The 16033-nt window shown below is 37.8% G+C and overlaps 1 long non-coding RNA gene across 2 annotated transcripts in view; it reads right to left on the bottom strand.

Annotated features, from left to right (window-relative positions):
- Positions 1–16033, bottom strand: part of LOC107681259 (uncharacterized) — an 89798-nt gene that overhangs the window by 42512 nt on the left and 31253 nt on the right. For both annotated transcript variants that reach the window (XR_001633234.1, XR_001633233.1), the window contains one exon: positions 15590–15640. This is a non-coding gene — a long non-coding RNA (uncharacterized LOC107681259). The remainder of the gene's footprint in view (positions 1–15589; positions 15641–16033) is intronic.

Below are 16033 nucleotides of genomic sequence, written 5' to 3'. Positions count from 1 at the left end.
TGAGAAGGGGAAATAGAGCCAGAAGAACAATGAATTAGAAGGTAACGTTACAATGGACAAGCTCATTTGAGGGTAAATAATAAAGGTACTATGTATCCCAACACATACTAAGTAGGGTACTGGGATAGCTGGATGATAATTATACTTTTAATAGCAAGTCTGCAAAACCAGTCTGGGCTTAATTCACACCCATTTTTGCTGATTAGTCATTCATAGCGGTAATATGAATGTTTGATGTTTAAGCCTCTACAATCTCAGTTTGATCCCCTGTGCCACTTTTCTCTCTCACTTTCCCTCCCTCCCTCTGTCTCTTTTGTCAATGCTAGGAGTATATGAATACCCTCACTGTGAGACTTTCTCTCTTTCTGTTCACACTGCTCTGCTCCGCACAGGGATGCCTGAGCGGTGAGGTAAGAGGGCACTATACCTCAGTGAGCCAGAACACACACTCACTTACACACACAAAAATCACACAATACTTCTCATGGTAAATCACTTGCACACAGAAAAAGATGTCTACATTTTCCCGTCTTCAGCTCCAGGACTATTTATGCATTATTGCATTATCGTAAATATTATCCCTAACACTTTAATAAATGCCAAAATGCCATGATTGGGCATTTGAATACTATGCATGCACACACACACACAGACACACAAAGAATGAGTCATGCAGTGATGAAAAGGCAGTCTATTCAGAATGAACCCTCTGACCCATTCTTCATGTCCAGGAGCCCATTCTCTTTTATCAGGCTCTGACAGATTTCCTTTTCAATAAAACCCATTTAGACACCCAGCACTGGCCCAACGTCCTCTATTACAATACAGCAACCTTCTTAAGCCAAACTGCCTCTTTTGCGATGATCCTGGACCAGATGCCTCAACGCAAATCTTAGCCTCAACTTTCAAGATAGGTATATAAAACAAAAAGATTTAAATAAAAGAGAATAAAGGGGAAACAAAACAGTGAGAGGAGAGGCTACAAAAGAAGTTGTTGCAGCAACCATAACTTTAATGACAGAGTAACCGCAAGCTCTTGTGGTCTGATTGATAAATGACAAGTTATGATTGACAAGTAGAGAAGTTAGTCCCAAGACAAAATAGTGGACTGACTATGTGCATGTATCGAAATGAATGGACGCTTAAATGGAGAGAAAAGGGTTTCAGAGAAAAGCCAATCATTTCATGTACTGAGGCAATGCACTGCAAACTTGAATAATAAACAAACTTTGACCCATTTCCACAGAGCTTTCTCACTCATGATCAACTGGTTAAAAAATACTTATGAATCAGATCTAATCACAGCATTCAACAATGTAAATTAAATAATTTACACTTTGTTTTCCCTTTGGCAGTCACAAACTCACAAACTGTATGTTATGGTTATTTAGCAAACCCTCCCTGCCAGATATTGACAAATCTCTTTCAAATTTCTCTCCAGAAAAGGAAAAAAAATAAAGAAATGAATGGACAAATTGGAACATCTCCCAACATCTTAAACACCAGAACAAGAGAAACTGTCGAAGTGGTGGAGAAAATGACCAACGCTCTCAAACATCTTAAAGAAGTCTTTCAACCAAAATGAAAATTCTGTCATTATTTACTCATTCTCATGTCATTCCAAACCCATACGCTGTTTTTCCATGGAGGACACAAAAGAGAGATTTGAGGGCAGTTCATCAAGACCACAACTGTCAAGGTTTAGCGGGAAAAAAAAAAACACACAGACAACAAACGCAACATACAATTTGCCCTTTACTCATACACTATCTTTCTCAAGACATATGATAACATCATAGATAGATTATACAAAAATGTAGGCTACTGTTCGACCACTGATGGTCTTCCCCTTCACCGATGTTCTCAAATCTTGTGTTCAATAAAGGAAGCATTGATGCACTGCATGGACAACTTGTATACTTTCATGACGTTTGATTTACCTTTCTGGATCTTGACAACTAGGACTGGGTAAAAAATATCGATATCTCGATTTTAATCGATTCTCATTTTTACGGAACGATATCGATTCTTAAATCTCAAGAATCGATTATTCTAGCCTGTTTTCAGTTAATGGACAGAACATTGAAGGGCACCTCCCATTCAATATATCGCAATAAGCATTGTGCTTTGGTACTTTTAATATGAAACAAAGTCTCAGATTTCAAATTATGTCCACTGTATTGCAGTATTCCAACAATAAATGCCGTTTTGGCACGGTTTAATGTGAAGTGACAGATCGCTGTAGTGCCTCAGTTCAACAGACGCGGCAGCGTGTATAGCGCACGTGAACTGATCATCTCCTCCACATTAATACCAGTTTTAGCACAAAATAATCATGACTAAACATCCGAAGGTAAGTTAAAATAAAGAGTACAACTTTACAATCCGTATCCTGTCTCATGTAATCGCTCAATCAGTGTTTCAGCCACGCAAAAACGTCAATATGGGCTTGTAAACAATGTCACGTAACGTCACATTTACCTCACCTATTCGGTGACCATAAACTCATTAATCATATAGAAAAATAAACTGTAGAGAGGGGCATTTTGCTAAATATGTGCACCATATAACATATTCATTATAACCTCACCATATAACATATTCATTATAACCTTTACTGTTCCTCAATGTTTAATTTATGATTGAATAAATACATCAAGTTTTTATGACAACCACCATTTAAATGTTTATATTTAAAAAAACTAAAATGAATTGAAGTAGAAATATTATTATGTAATTGTAACTTTGTTATTTTAAAAACTTCATTAAGTGTCATTTTAGCAGTTGTACTACAAATCAGTACATTTTAACCTTCAATATTATAGTAATGTACCAACTGACTCTCTTTTACAGCATTAGTTGAGAGATTTAGTTTTTCCTTGAGAAAATTTGGCATGTACTGTACCTGATATGTATCCAAAATAATCGATATTGAATCGAATCGAATCGGTAATCGAATCGAATCGCAAGCTTGTGAATGAGAATCGAATCGAATCATGAAATTTGTGTCAAAACCCAGCCCTATTGACAACCATTGTTACTGTGAATTGCTGTTGTATGGAAAAGACTGTGTGGAAAAATTTTTCCTTTGGTGTTCCACTGAAGAACAAATGTTAAACGGCTTGTGGAATAACATGAGAGTGCATAAATAATATCAGAATTGCCAGTTGGGGTGAACTATCCCTTTGAAGTAGCCCTTAACATTGAGCACTACTCACAAGTGAGAGGACTTTACATCCTGAGAGGCTCTGCATTTACCATGGTACATGTTTTCGTGGCTGTAACTAAGAACAACTACGGAAAAGAACAAAACAGGATGACATGCGAGTTTTGAAGCGACACTGTAGTGCACTACAAAGAGCTTCAGTGAAAATAGAGGTCAGTTACACACCATTTCCCAACACTTTGGAATACATTAAGAAACTTATATTTGTAAACACATTTAACATTTCTGGGACAGTGATTAAATCACCAGTGTGGTCAGTGTTTACCACTCTGAGATCTTAGAGAGTAGGGGTGTTGACCAGAGAGAAGAGTCAAACTTAAGAGTGTGTTTACACAGGCTAAACACGTGAACTGATCATCTCCTCCACATTAATACCAGTTTTAGCACAAAATAATCATGACTAAACATCCGAAGGTAAGTTAAAATAAAGAGTACAACTTTACAATCCGTATCCTGTCTCATGTAATCGCTCAATCAGTGTTTCAGCCACGCAAAAACGTCAATATGGGCTTGTAAACAATGTCACGTAACGTCACATTTACCTCACCTATTCGGTGACCATAAACTCATTAATCATATAGAAAAATAAACTGTAGAGAGGGGCATTTTGCTAAATATGTGCACCATATAACATATTCATTATAACCTCACCATATAACATATTCATTATAACCTTTACTGTTCCTCAATGTTTAATTTATGATTGAATAAATACATCAAGTTTTTATGACAACCACCATTTAAATGTTTATATTTAAAAAAACTAAAATGAATTGAAGTAGAAATATTATTATGTAATTGTAACTTTGTTATTTTAAAAACTTCATTAAGTGTCATTTTAGCAGTTGTACTACAAATCAGTACATTTTAACCTTCAATATTATAGTAATGTACCAACTGACTCTCTTTTACAGCATTAGTTGAGAGATTTAGTTTTTCCTTGAGAAAATTTGGCATGTACTGTACCTGATATGTATCCAAAATAATCGATATTGAATCGAATCGAATCGGTAATCGAATCGAATCGCAAGCTTGTGAATGAGAATCGAATCGAATCATGAAATTTGTGTCAAAACCCAGCCCTATTGACAACCATTGTTACTGTGAATTGCTGTTGTATGGAAAAGACTGTGTGGAAAAATTTTTCCTTTGGTGTTCCACTGAAGAACAAATGTTAAACGGCTTGTGGAATAACATGAGAGTGCATAAATAATATCAGAATTGCCAGTTGGGGTGAACTATCCCTTTGAAGTAGCCCTTAACATTGAGCACTACTCACAAGTGAGAGGACTTTACATCCTGAGAGGCTCTGCATTTACCATGGTACATGTTTTCGTGGCTGTAACTAAGAACAACTACGGAAAAGAACAAAACAGGATGACATGCGAGTTTTGAAGCGACACTGTAGTGCACTACAAAGAGCTTCAGTGAAAATAGAGGTCAGTTACACACCATTTCCCAACACTTTGGAATACATTAAGAAACTTATATTTGTAAACACATTTAACATTTCTGGGACAGTGATTAAATCACCAGTGTGGTCAGTGTTTACCACTCTGAGATCTTAGAGAGTAGGGGTGTTGACCAGAGAGAAGAGTCAAACTTAAGAGTGTGTTTACACAGGCTAAAGAGCTGTAATGTTTCAGCTGAGAGGGAGCAGAAGTGCCTGCCGTCCCCCTTACGGGCCTCAGAATAATATCAGACAGAAAGGGCCTAATTATGACAGGACCACGATCCCTCAGCAACAGAAGAGGAGAGGAAAAGAGACGAAGTGGGACAAGATAAAGGGAAAAAAGAACGAAAGAAAGAACAAAACAATGAAAGAAAAATGAAACATCGAAAGAAACAAAGAAAGAAATGCTTTTGCTTTTCTTATTTTATGTAAAACTTTGAATTATCACTTTGTGTGAAACGTGCTTTGCTATATAACAAACTTGCCTTAAAACCTAAAAGTAGTCCGTTACCATCATTCAAATCAAAACAGAAAGACAAAGTCGGTTAGATGTCATGTATTCAAATAATAATTTCTGAAGTCATGATTTCGAAAAAGTAAAACTGAATAAAAGAACAGATACAGCAATTACACACTGATGAAATAAAAAAATTAACTCATGGCTTAATTTTTTTTATTTTTGCTTTTGCATTGTATGGTACAGTCTGAAAAACTAATGAACTCCACTAGCTGATTCGATTTGGGGGTGTCACACCTTCCACTGTTTTTGCTGAATTCTCACTCTCTTCTACCAGGTCTGGCACATTTACCAATTAAGAATGGAGGAGGGGTGACAGACTAAACAGCTGCACTAAATTGATTTACATTTTGGCAGAAAATCAACTTGAAGCTAGCTGAAATATGCAAAAGTGCATCCTGCAAACGTAAACAATATACAAAATTAGTTGCAATTCATGAGCAACTTTACAGCATAAAACTGAGTCACCAAGGGTAATGTTCTCAAACAGGTTTCCTGAATGCTTCCCCCCATCTTAAATTGGCTTGACAAACAGATAGTCCTGCCTAAAACTCAAGCCATTGGCTGAGCGGTGTTGAGTCGGTCAACAAAATCACACTGTTTATACTTTTCAGTGGAATCAACCCTCTGACTACTACACTGTGAAAAGAAACAGTGTGTTCCTCAGCTTTAATTAAAGGTTTCCACACTGTTTTACTAATGATTTTCCATGACTTTTCTAACCATGGAAAGCGCAATTTAAAAATGCTCTGTTATTTTCATGACCATGGGGGAAAAATAATCACCATTTTTGAAAGTATTCATAAATGTAGAAAAATCCAAGATAATTTAGCGAGAGACATTCCACCACTTCACAGATGGCCTGTCCTGTTTTAATCTTATCTTGGCATGAATATCATGTCTAAAAGCCACTTATGTTTCTGTTTTCAAGAGAAGTAGTCAAGAAATGTTGTAAGGTTCTACATTTTGGCACATTTTGGGAACTCAACAAAACACTAATCCAGCCAAGAGTACTAAGTACTATTTAAACATTATCACACATTACTATAAAGATTTATATCACAACTGTCACCTATTTAATGTCAGCTGCAAAATCCTTTTATATAACTGTCTGAACAATGCTAGTTTCAAAAAAAAAAAAAAAAAGGCAAATTAACCCTTCATTAATCTACTTATTGACAGTAATGCAGTAACATCTAAAATTCTTGGCCGAATCAGAAAATTTTGAACTCATGGGGCTGAAACCCAATAGCAAAAATGTCCTTTTTAATTAGTCTTTGAATAAATAGCAATCGTATTAAATTTAAATATAGTTACTCACTTCATCTGTGTGTTTTTACAATAAAAAGGTAAAAATAAAACTGTTTACATACATGAATAACCATATATAAAAAAAACAGTGTACCAGCATGTGTCAAATATTGACTAGTTAAATACAACTGTAATTTCAAATACAAGTCCATCTGTTCCCTCCACGTATTACATTAAATTTTGGTTAGTCTCTGCATATAACACAGAGAAGACAAGTACCGGCTAAAATCTGTGTGAGAATGGGAAGTACACTTTTTTAATCTCTGAATAATGCAAATGTTACGGTATTTGCATTATATTTAAGCATTTGAATTGTCACACTTTGTGTGTGCACAATAAGGCAACACAAATGTAAAATAAATTTGCAATCACGTCTGAATTTCAACAATATGCTAATACCTCTAGTCTTCAGACTCAGTGCTTGTTGCCATCTGGATTTCTCTGTGCGCATCTCATCTCACATATAGAGTCTCATCAATTGTAAATGCGAGCTCTTTCTGGCAAGATATCACAAAATATGATTAATCTTAATGTTAAATTAAACTTTACATGCATGATTTTTCCCAAATTTCTGTTATCAGATATGTTTTCAATTTGGATGTTCAATCTCTTCTCTTGTGTGTGAAAATGCTCTTTTATGGCTAGATTTCGGAACATATTTGCTTATTTAAATTGTCAAGTATGTCAAGTAGTTATCAAACAACATCGTCAGCTAATAGTTTACTGAAAAACCCCTGCTTATTAGAGCTGGGTTTTGACACAAATGTCATGATTCAATTCAGATTCACATGTTTGCGATTCGATTCGATATTAATTATTTTAGATATATATCAGGTACAGTACATGCCAATAGGCTTGCCGCGATAGACGGTGCTGACGGTGATACCGGTGTTAAGCCGCAACACCGGTTACGTCACTTGCCCACCGCATCACCGACCCCCACCGTCGTTTTGATTTTTATAGTAATAAAAATCATTTAGTTCAGTAAAAGAACAGACACTACAATTAAAAACTGAACACGGCTGCTCAATGCAATTGAACGACAGTTGCATCACAGATCAGATTTAATTTGTCCAGTGAGGAGAGTGAAGTCGAGCTGACTGACAAGAAGAGTGAGGTGGGGTGAGATAGACAAGACGATCGCGGATGATTTAGTTTCGAAACGAAATGCCGCTAATTCTAAAGTGAAAGTAAAATGCGCACGGCGCTTTTAAGCTATTTAAAAGCGAAGGAAAGCGAGGAAAAGAGGGAAAATTCAAACGAACAATTGCTTTACTCCGAATTGCCGCTAGTTGAAAGTGAAAATAAAATGTGCACGCCGTTTTTACAAGCTATTTAAAAGCGAAGGAAAGTGAGGAAAAGAGGGACGATTAACCGGTGGGAAAATTTCCTCACCGTCACAACCCTACATGCCAAATTTTCTCAAGGAAAAATATCTCTCAACGAATGCTGTAAAATGTACACGTGAATCAGTTGGTACTACATTACTATAATATTGAAGGTGATTTGTTAACAAATGCTTAAATTACACTCAATTAAGTTTTTAGAATAATAAAGTTACAATTACATAATTATATTTCTACTCTAATTCTTTTTTGAAATATAAACATTTAAATGGTGGCTGTCATAAACACAAGTTCATTTTTCTAACTGACTAATGAGTTTATCGTCACCAAATATGTTTTTTTCTGAGGAAGGCTAAATGTGACATTATGTGACAGTTTTTACAAGCTGTTATACTGACGTCTTTGCTCGGTTTAAACATTGATTGAGCGATTACATGAGACAGGATACGGATTTCAGTAAGTTGTGTTTTTTGTTTCAAAGGGATCATGAACTGAGAAACCACAATTCCCTTAATCTTTTGACATATAAGAGGTCACTGTACTATAAAAACATCCTGCATGTTTCAGAGCTCAAAACTTTGTCGTTAGTCTAAAAATAGCTTATATTGAAGGCAGTCTGCCAAAATGACAGCTTGTGTAATGTGCCACTCTATGATGTAATAGTGTGGATAGGCACTGCCTCCGCAGAAGAAGATCGACATCACTGCCTGTTTAGCCCCGCCCACCCTTCGCGCCTGTAGGCGAACGTGCAGGGTCTACACAGAAACCGATAAAGATGGCTCTGAAGACAAGACGCTGTGCAGTGCCAAGTTGCGGAAAAACAGTCCTTGCATTGCCTTCCTTCTGATCCCAACGTTAGGAAAAAGTGGATGAACTTTATTTTTAATGAAGATCCAGACCACGTCAGTAAGAACTCGGTCCTTTGTTCACTTCATTTTACAACGGATTCGTTTACAAACAAGGCACAATTCGACGCTGGATTTTCAGAAAGATTGAAACTAAAAGACGATGCTGTGCCAACTATATTGGATCCGACAGTAATGTCGCAACACAAGTGTGAGTAACTGTTTCCATTACATGGTCACTATTGCTTTGTCTCTGCTTACAGATCATGTGATATGTATTGAGTTATTTATGCGTTTTTATGCGTATTTATGTGCCTATTCATACAGAGCGTTCTGATGAGGGGGGTTAAAAATAGGACATAAAATAGCTTATTACTTCTAAAGTATGATGTTTTTTGATGTAAAAATCTTGATAACAATAGAAGTAGACCTCAGAGAACAGTACAAAATAAAAAACAAAGGCAGTTCATGACCCCTTTAACATACCTTCAGGTGTTTATTCATGTTTATTTTGTGCTGAAACTGGTATTAAAGCAGAGGAGATGATCATTTCATGTGCGCTTCTCGCTGTCGCCTCTCTTGAACTGAGGTGCTACAGCGATCTGTCACTCCACATTAAACAGTGCCATAACGGCATTTATTGTTTGAATACTGTAATAAAATGGACATAATTTGAAATCTGAGACTTTGTTTCATATAAAAAAAAGTAACAAAGCACAAAGCTTATTGCGATTTATTGAATGGGAGGTGCGCTACAGTGTTTCCGTTCATTAACTGAAAACAGCCTAGACTTATCGATTATTGGAATTTAAAGGGGTCCTATTATGCTTTATCACTTTAGTTAGTCTGTAATGTTGCTGTTCGAGCATAAAAAAGATCTGCAAAGTTACAAAGCTCAAAGTCCACTTCAAAAGGAGATATTTTATTTAATAGAAATCACTTTTCAATATATATTCAATAATACAATGAATGACTTGTTTGGACTGCAACGCATATTTTCCGGGATTTGTGATATCACAAATATCGACGAATGGGACGAGACCTGGTTGAGCTGCACTAGAGAAGGCAACGAGTGTTATCACTATGTCGGAGACACGCTAACTTTCCCAAGGCAGACGAACTTAGAGTGGTTACAATCATCCGGGTTTAAATCGCGCTCAAATTGATTTGATATTGATGCAATATTTACACTGAAGCTCACAGGCGGCTATGGTAAGGGGCATGACATTTCCCGACCAGGCGCCGAGTGGTGCCAATCACAACACACACTGGCCCAGCTAACCAACCACAACACACACTGGCCCAGCTAACCAATCACAGCACATTTCGTATTTCAGAAGGTGGGCCTTCATTTGATTCAGGAACTATTCGAGCCGTTCATGCCAGACTGGGGAGAGAGGTGTTGTAATAATGTAAAATATGTGAAAAACAATGTGTTTTTCGAACAACCTAGTATGAGAGCCTGTTCTAGTACACCCCCAAAACAAAATCAAGACTTTGTAAAAGAGCATAATAGGACCCCTTTAAGAATTAATATTGTTTCGTAAAAATGAGAACCAATTAAAATTGCTTAAAAATACTGCTTATACACCTTGAGATCATTAAACTAAATTCAACTTAAGTTTACTGTAATGTGAATGAAATTTCATAGTCAGAATAATGTTATGAATAAATTACCATCTAATACTGATGGAATAAAGGGTTGTTTTAAATCATAGTAAATATGCTTACTAATATGAGATTTGGGTGAGGTCTCAGAGTTCACTAAAATAATTATATAAAATACTTCAGCACTGACCAAAACACTAGGAAATGTATATACACAGCCAAAATATTTTCATTCGTTTGTTACAACATTTTGCGTACATTACATATGAGTACGTTTATGTTAGCATCTTTTGGGAATGAGTGGACCTTAACTTCAACTAACTCATTTCACAGATGAAAGAAACTATTTAGAAAAACAAACAATCACATTAGGCTTTTTCCCTTTGAATTATCTCATGTTTACAGCAAATTATCTCGCGTTCAGTGAATGACGGCCCTTGGGGTTATATTGTTCGCGCGTGTGTGTGTGTGTGTGTGTGTGTGTGTGTGTGTGGCTTCATCCTGCCTTTCTGTATGAGTCACAGAGCACTTTCACTGCAGGCTCAGACTACTGAACAATGCGATTACTCCAGTTGTCATTAGATCGAGCGATTTACGCTGAACACCCAGTGCATGTCTCCTGAGTCACATCCTCTATTCGAACCCGCACACATACCTCATGCCTGCTCATATCCGACACTGAGTCATACCTGCAACGCACACATTTTTACAAGAACACACCCATACAATCTGAACCACACACACACACACACACATCGGTTAAAGAGTAATGCACTACTCACTCACACACTTTTGCAGAATCATACCAATGGATCAAATCAGCACACACCTGTCGTTCATCACTTAAATCTCCTATCTGCCCACTCACATACTGTATGCTTGGATTTACAGTACTGTCTCTTTCTCTCAATTTCTATCACCACGTTTCCTTCGCATTCGGTGAAAAAGAGACGGCAGAAAGTCAGTCAGAGGGATATAGCAGGGTGGAGGGTGAGGGATGTGCTGCATTCTTCAGCAGGCATTCTTCAGTGGGATAATGTGTTGGTATGAGCAGTATGTGGTGATCTGCCCGAGTGGCTTCCAGTGCTGCCTTAAAGAATCATAAAGTAATAATAAAAACGCTCATACAGATAAGAACAAAGATATAAGTGTATATAGACATTCAGACCTATCCAAACAAACACATATGTGCCTAGTCCAACAGTAAATACTGTGTGCTTTACTACTATGAATTATTGTGCATGTTCTAGGATGTGTGTTTCTGCTTGCTGCCAAGTACTTTTATACCAACTCAATCTAAAACATCTGCTAATCCTATGATGTAGACAATCTTACTGAATTTACATAAAGACACAAAATTTTGAGGATCCATCTTGTACAGACCTTGTAACTACGTTTTACTAAAGATTCAACATGCCATGAACCTCATAAACTTTGACTGGAAGTTTCTGGATTTGCCAAAGTTCTCATTATAACAACCCAGTAACTTGTAAACATAACTTTGTTTCCTGGCAAGCCTAAAAAAATCGGTGCATCATGATGGAAATTGCATGAGCAGAGTCAATCAAACTAGAATCTGTGAATCTACGAAAGCCTTTGCCACAAAGACGATGGTCACTAAAGACAGTCAACAAATATTTTTTGTGTTTTATCACATGTCCATCTTGAGATCTTCTTTAACATAGACAAGATGAAGACTGCATATGTAGTGCAAAGTGCAACGCAATGAGAAATATCAAAGTCTATATACACAAAGCATATAATGCAATGACAGAAATTTTCAGGCAAGACTGGGTTTCTCAAGAGGACCCCAGAGTTGGCTGAAAAATATTAGACACATTGTACCTTTAGGGGTGCAAAAGCTTGTCACTGGGATGATAACCTCAAAGGTGCTTTATTCACTTCTAAATGGTGCATATTAGTACCTGAAAGGTTGCATATTAGTAAGTTATCAATATGCACCAGGCATAGAAAAGAAACAAAGGTGTATCCTTGAGGGTACAGCTCCAGTGACAAGCTAAAAGTGCAATTCTTAATCTGTGAAACACTAGTTCACCTGAACTTCTGCTTTGTATAATGTTGCACCAATGGATTTTTGTACATTTTAAAGGGGCCATATGATGCGATTTCATGTTTTTCTTTGTCTTTGGAGTGTTAAAAGCTGTTTGTGCATACAGAAGATCCATAAAGTCGCAAAGATTAAAGTCTCAAACCCAAAGAGATATTCTTTATAAAAGTGAACGCTCAGCCACGCCTTCCTAAAACGCCTCGTTCAAACACACCCCCAACATGTCTACGTCACTGTGTGGGAAGATTTGCATAACACTGCCCAAATGTATACGCAAAGAAAGAAGGCGTAACTTTTATTCTCGCTGTAGCATTCGGCTTGTTCGAGATGCATCGGCGCTGTGCAGACCAATCGGCAAATGACATCAAAGTACCGCGAGAGCAATTCAAAAAGCATGAACACTCGTCTGCTCTCCTATCACTTTCACAGGACTTTGATGTCATACACCGATCGGTCTGCACAGCGCCGATGCATCTCAAACAAGCCTATTGTTGCCGCCGCCATATCGTGGAGACGCTGTGTGCCAAACTACTTTGTTTGGTCTTCCAAAAGAGGACACAACTAGAAATCTGTGATTAAGTTTTATTTACAACAATATTCCAGAACAGTACAACCCAAATATTCGAGTGTGTGCAGCGCATTTTACGGAGGAAAGTTTCCTGAACCTGGTAAGGGGCATAACATTTCCGTCACGCGGTTGAGGAATTCAGCCAATCACAACGCACTAGATAGCCGGCCAATCATAGCACACCGTGCTTTTCAGAACGATGAGCTTTGTAAAAATCGACACGTTTCAGAAAGGCGTGGCATAGAGGAGAAACAATAATGTACAGTATGTGGAACACACTGTATACACATTGCATTACACCAAATACACAAAATAATGTGTTTTAGCAACATCATATGACCCCTTTAAGTCTGTGTTCCTGAATGTGTTCTGTTTGGGTGGTGTCTGAGAGGACTCTTGAGGAGACAAAATAGTAGCCAGAGAATGCAAGGAGGACAGAAGACAGAAGGATTCTGCCGTCGTGAAGCAGAATGCAAAGCATTGCAGCTGAACTCATTCAATCACCCCTTCACTTCCTCTATGGAAACAGACAGAAGGATAGATAGACTCTCAGTGTGTGTCACATTTTATGCTCTACTCTCTGCCCATTCCTCCATCACCTCCGCTCTGCCTGGGTCATCCGTCTATTGACGGCTGGAAAAGGATGAGCGATATGAAGCGGAGGAGTCGGTCTGCTACACTAACCAATTTCTCACTGGTGAGTGAACTTGGCGAATCTTGGCAGGAAGATGCATTGAGTGTGTCTGTCTCCTGCCCTGAGGTCTAGAAATCATAATGTGGGTGTTACTATTCAAATAACAGTTACGATTGTTACAAAAATTGTATGTCTGCACAGCGTTTGAGTGAATCAGATAAACATCTCTGTGATTGTAAAAACAGCAATAGAAAAACAGCGTTTGAGAATGATCAATAAGTGCAGCAACAGTCGATACTTGTTGCTTCCTGTCCGACAAACTACATGTTCCTTTATCCTCTGTCTACCTCGATTTCTATTTTTCTCCCTTGTGCCAAGTCAGTCCCTCCATCTTCCGTTTCTTTTGTCTTTTGCCTTGTCTCTCTCCTTTGCACACCCCCCCGACCTGCTTGCTATACTGCAGTGTGCTCTGATTGGACGAAAGCTCGTCTCGAACCATTTTAACTTTGTCAGAGTTGGTTATACCATTGGCTATCTCAACCAGGCCTGGGTGAGAGAAAAAGGGAGGGCAGGGGGCATTCCCCTCAGTCCCGTACCCACTGCGGGGAGGGCGCAGTGGACATGACTTCGCAAGCTAGGCCCAGGCAGACTGGCGGCCTGCCTGGATAGGTCTGGATGGAGACAGACCAGCCTGTTTGGCCTGGAGGCCTTTAGAGATTAAGGTTTATTTGATCGGGCACATCCATGGACAGCTATCCCACAACAAAGATGGGCCCTAAGAGGGTGCCAGGAGACTGCTGTGTCATGTTTTCTTTCTCTCGCTTCATGTACAGATGTGCCGAATCCTAACACGATTACTGTTGTTTCAGTAAGCAAATACTTTGGCAGGTTTATTAAACTCTCAATATTTTATATAAGCCTGTTTCCTCCCCAAAGTAAATTGAAACTTTATTCTCCTAACTGCAACTTTTTAATTTCGAAATGTGTCTGCAAAATTTACTATTGACTTCTTACCCCACTCTATTGCAACATCTCACAACTGTAACTTTGTTTCTCATAACTGCAACTTAATTTCTACCAAATTGCAATTTTACAGTTGTGACTTTGTCTTGTTATTGCAACTTTATATTTCAAATTGTTACTGAATACTTTGTAAATGCAACTTTATTTTTTCCCAAATTGTGACTTGATATCACAATATACCACGTTGCATCTTGGCTTCCCATAATAATAATTCCCATAATCAAAAATATATCCTTATTTTTACCAATTGTGACGTTATATCAGATAATGTTGCAACTGCAACTTTCTATTAATTGCGACATTATATTTTGTAAAGTTATTTTGTAATGTGACCATATCTCACAATTTGCTATATCTTGCATTTGACATTATCGCAACTTTATTGCAATGTGATTCTCCCAATGTGATGTCATTTGACATATTTCGCAATTGCGACTTTGTGGGATAAAAAAAAACTCAAGAGAAAAAAAAAAGTCGGAGTTACAAGATATATTGTCCTATTGTGTTTTGTGACATTTTATGCTATCTTGTTATCTGACTATATCTTATTTTAAACTTTCTCACAATTCTTTTTTTATTTTTTTACTCTTTTGGAAACACGCTTCCATAATATTTAGCTCATTTTTACGTACAGTAACTAAATGTGCTTTCATGCTGTCCACAATAAAAGCTGGACAGCACATATAAAAGAGAGACTGTAGTATGTGGAAGGCTTTTCCAACTATAGAATCACTCAGGACACTCAGAAATGAACATCCACGGTTCTTCAACCCAAATTATGATGATGATATCTGGTTGACTCATGGATTGTGACTACAGAGGGGCGGTGCCACCAACCACTCCCTTTTAGAACACTGTTCTGCTGGGTCATGTTTTGAAGACTGTTGAACAGACAGCTACAACAGGGCGCTGATGTGACAATCTGCCACCTGCAGGTTCACTACAGTACTGCAACCATAAATATGAATGGACATATCACATCACTCTTACCTCTACTGTATGTGCGAAATATTCAATTCAGTTTTGAACTTGCAGATTCATCTGTAAGGGAAATACAAAAACATATCTTAGTTTAGTCAAAGAATATTGCAGTCAAACCTTAAAAGAAATGTAAAAGAAAAGTGACGTTTTAAGCGGCTTGTCTCATATCTGAATGCCTTCGGCTAATGTAAGCATGTCATGATCTTTACTCTACCCCTTCCCCCCCATCTCTTACTCTGCAATAATCTATCTCTATCCCTTCATTTATTTCTCTGTGTACTGTGGAAGTATTCTTTTCTCTTGTTCTAAATCTACCTTAGTCCCTCCCCCTGCTTTTCTCACTCCCACGTTGTCCTCAGATGCCCCGGCCTGGCGCCCTCATGCTGGTGCTTTTCCTGTCTGTCTGTCTGTCTGTCTGTGTGTGTGTGTGTGTGTGTGTGTGTGTGTGTGTGT

Source organism: Sinocyclocheilus anshuiensis, unplaced genomic scaffold, assembly GCF_001515605.1.
Source record: "Sinocyclocheilus anshuiensis isolate Anshui unplaced genomic scaffold, SAMN03320099.WGS_v1.1 scaffold1495, whole genome shotgun sequence".
In the NCBI taxonomy this organism is placed as follows: Eukaryota; Metazoa; Chordata; class Actinopteri; order Cypriniformes; family Cyprinidae; genus Sinocyclocheilus; species Sinocyclocheilus anshuiensis.
The sequence above is the reverse complement of the archived record's forward strand: the minus strand, read 5'-3'. Positions and strand labels throughout refer to the sequence as shown.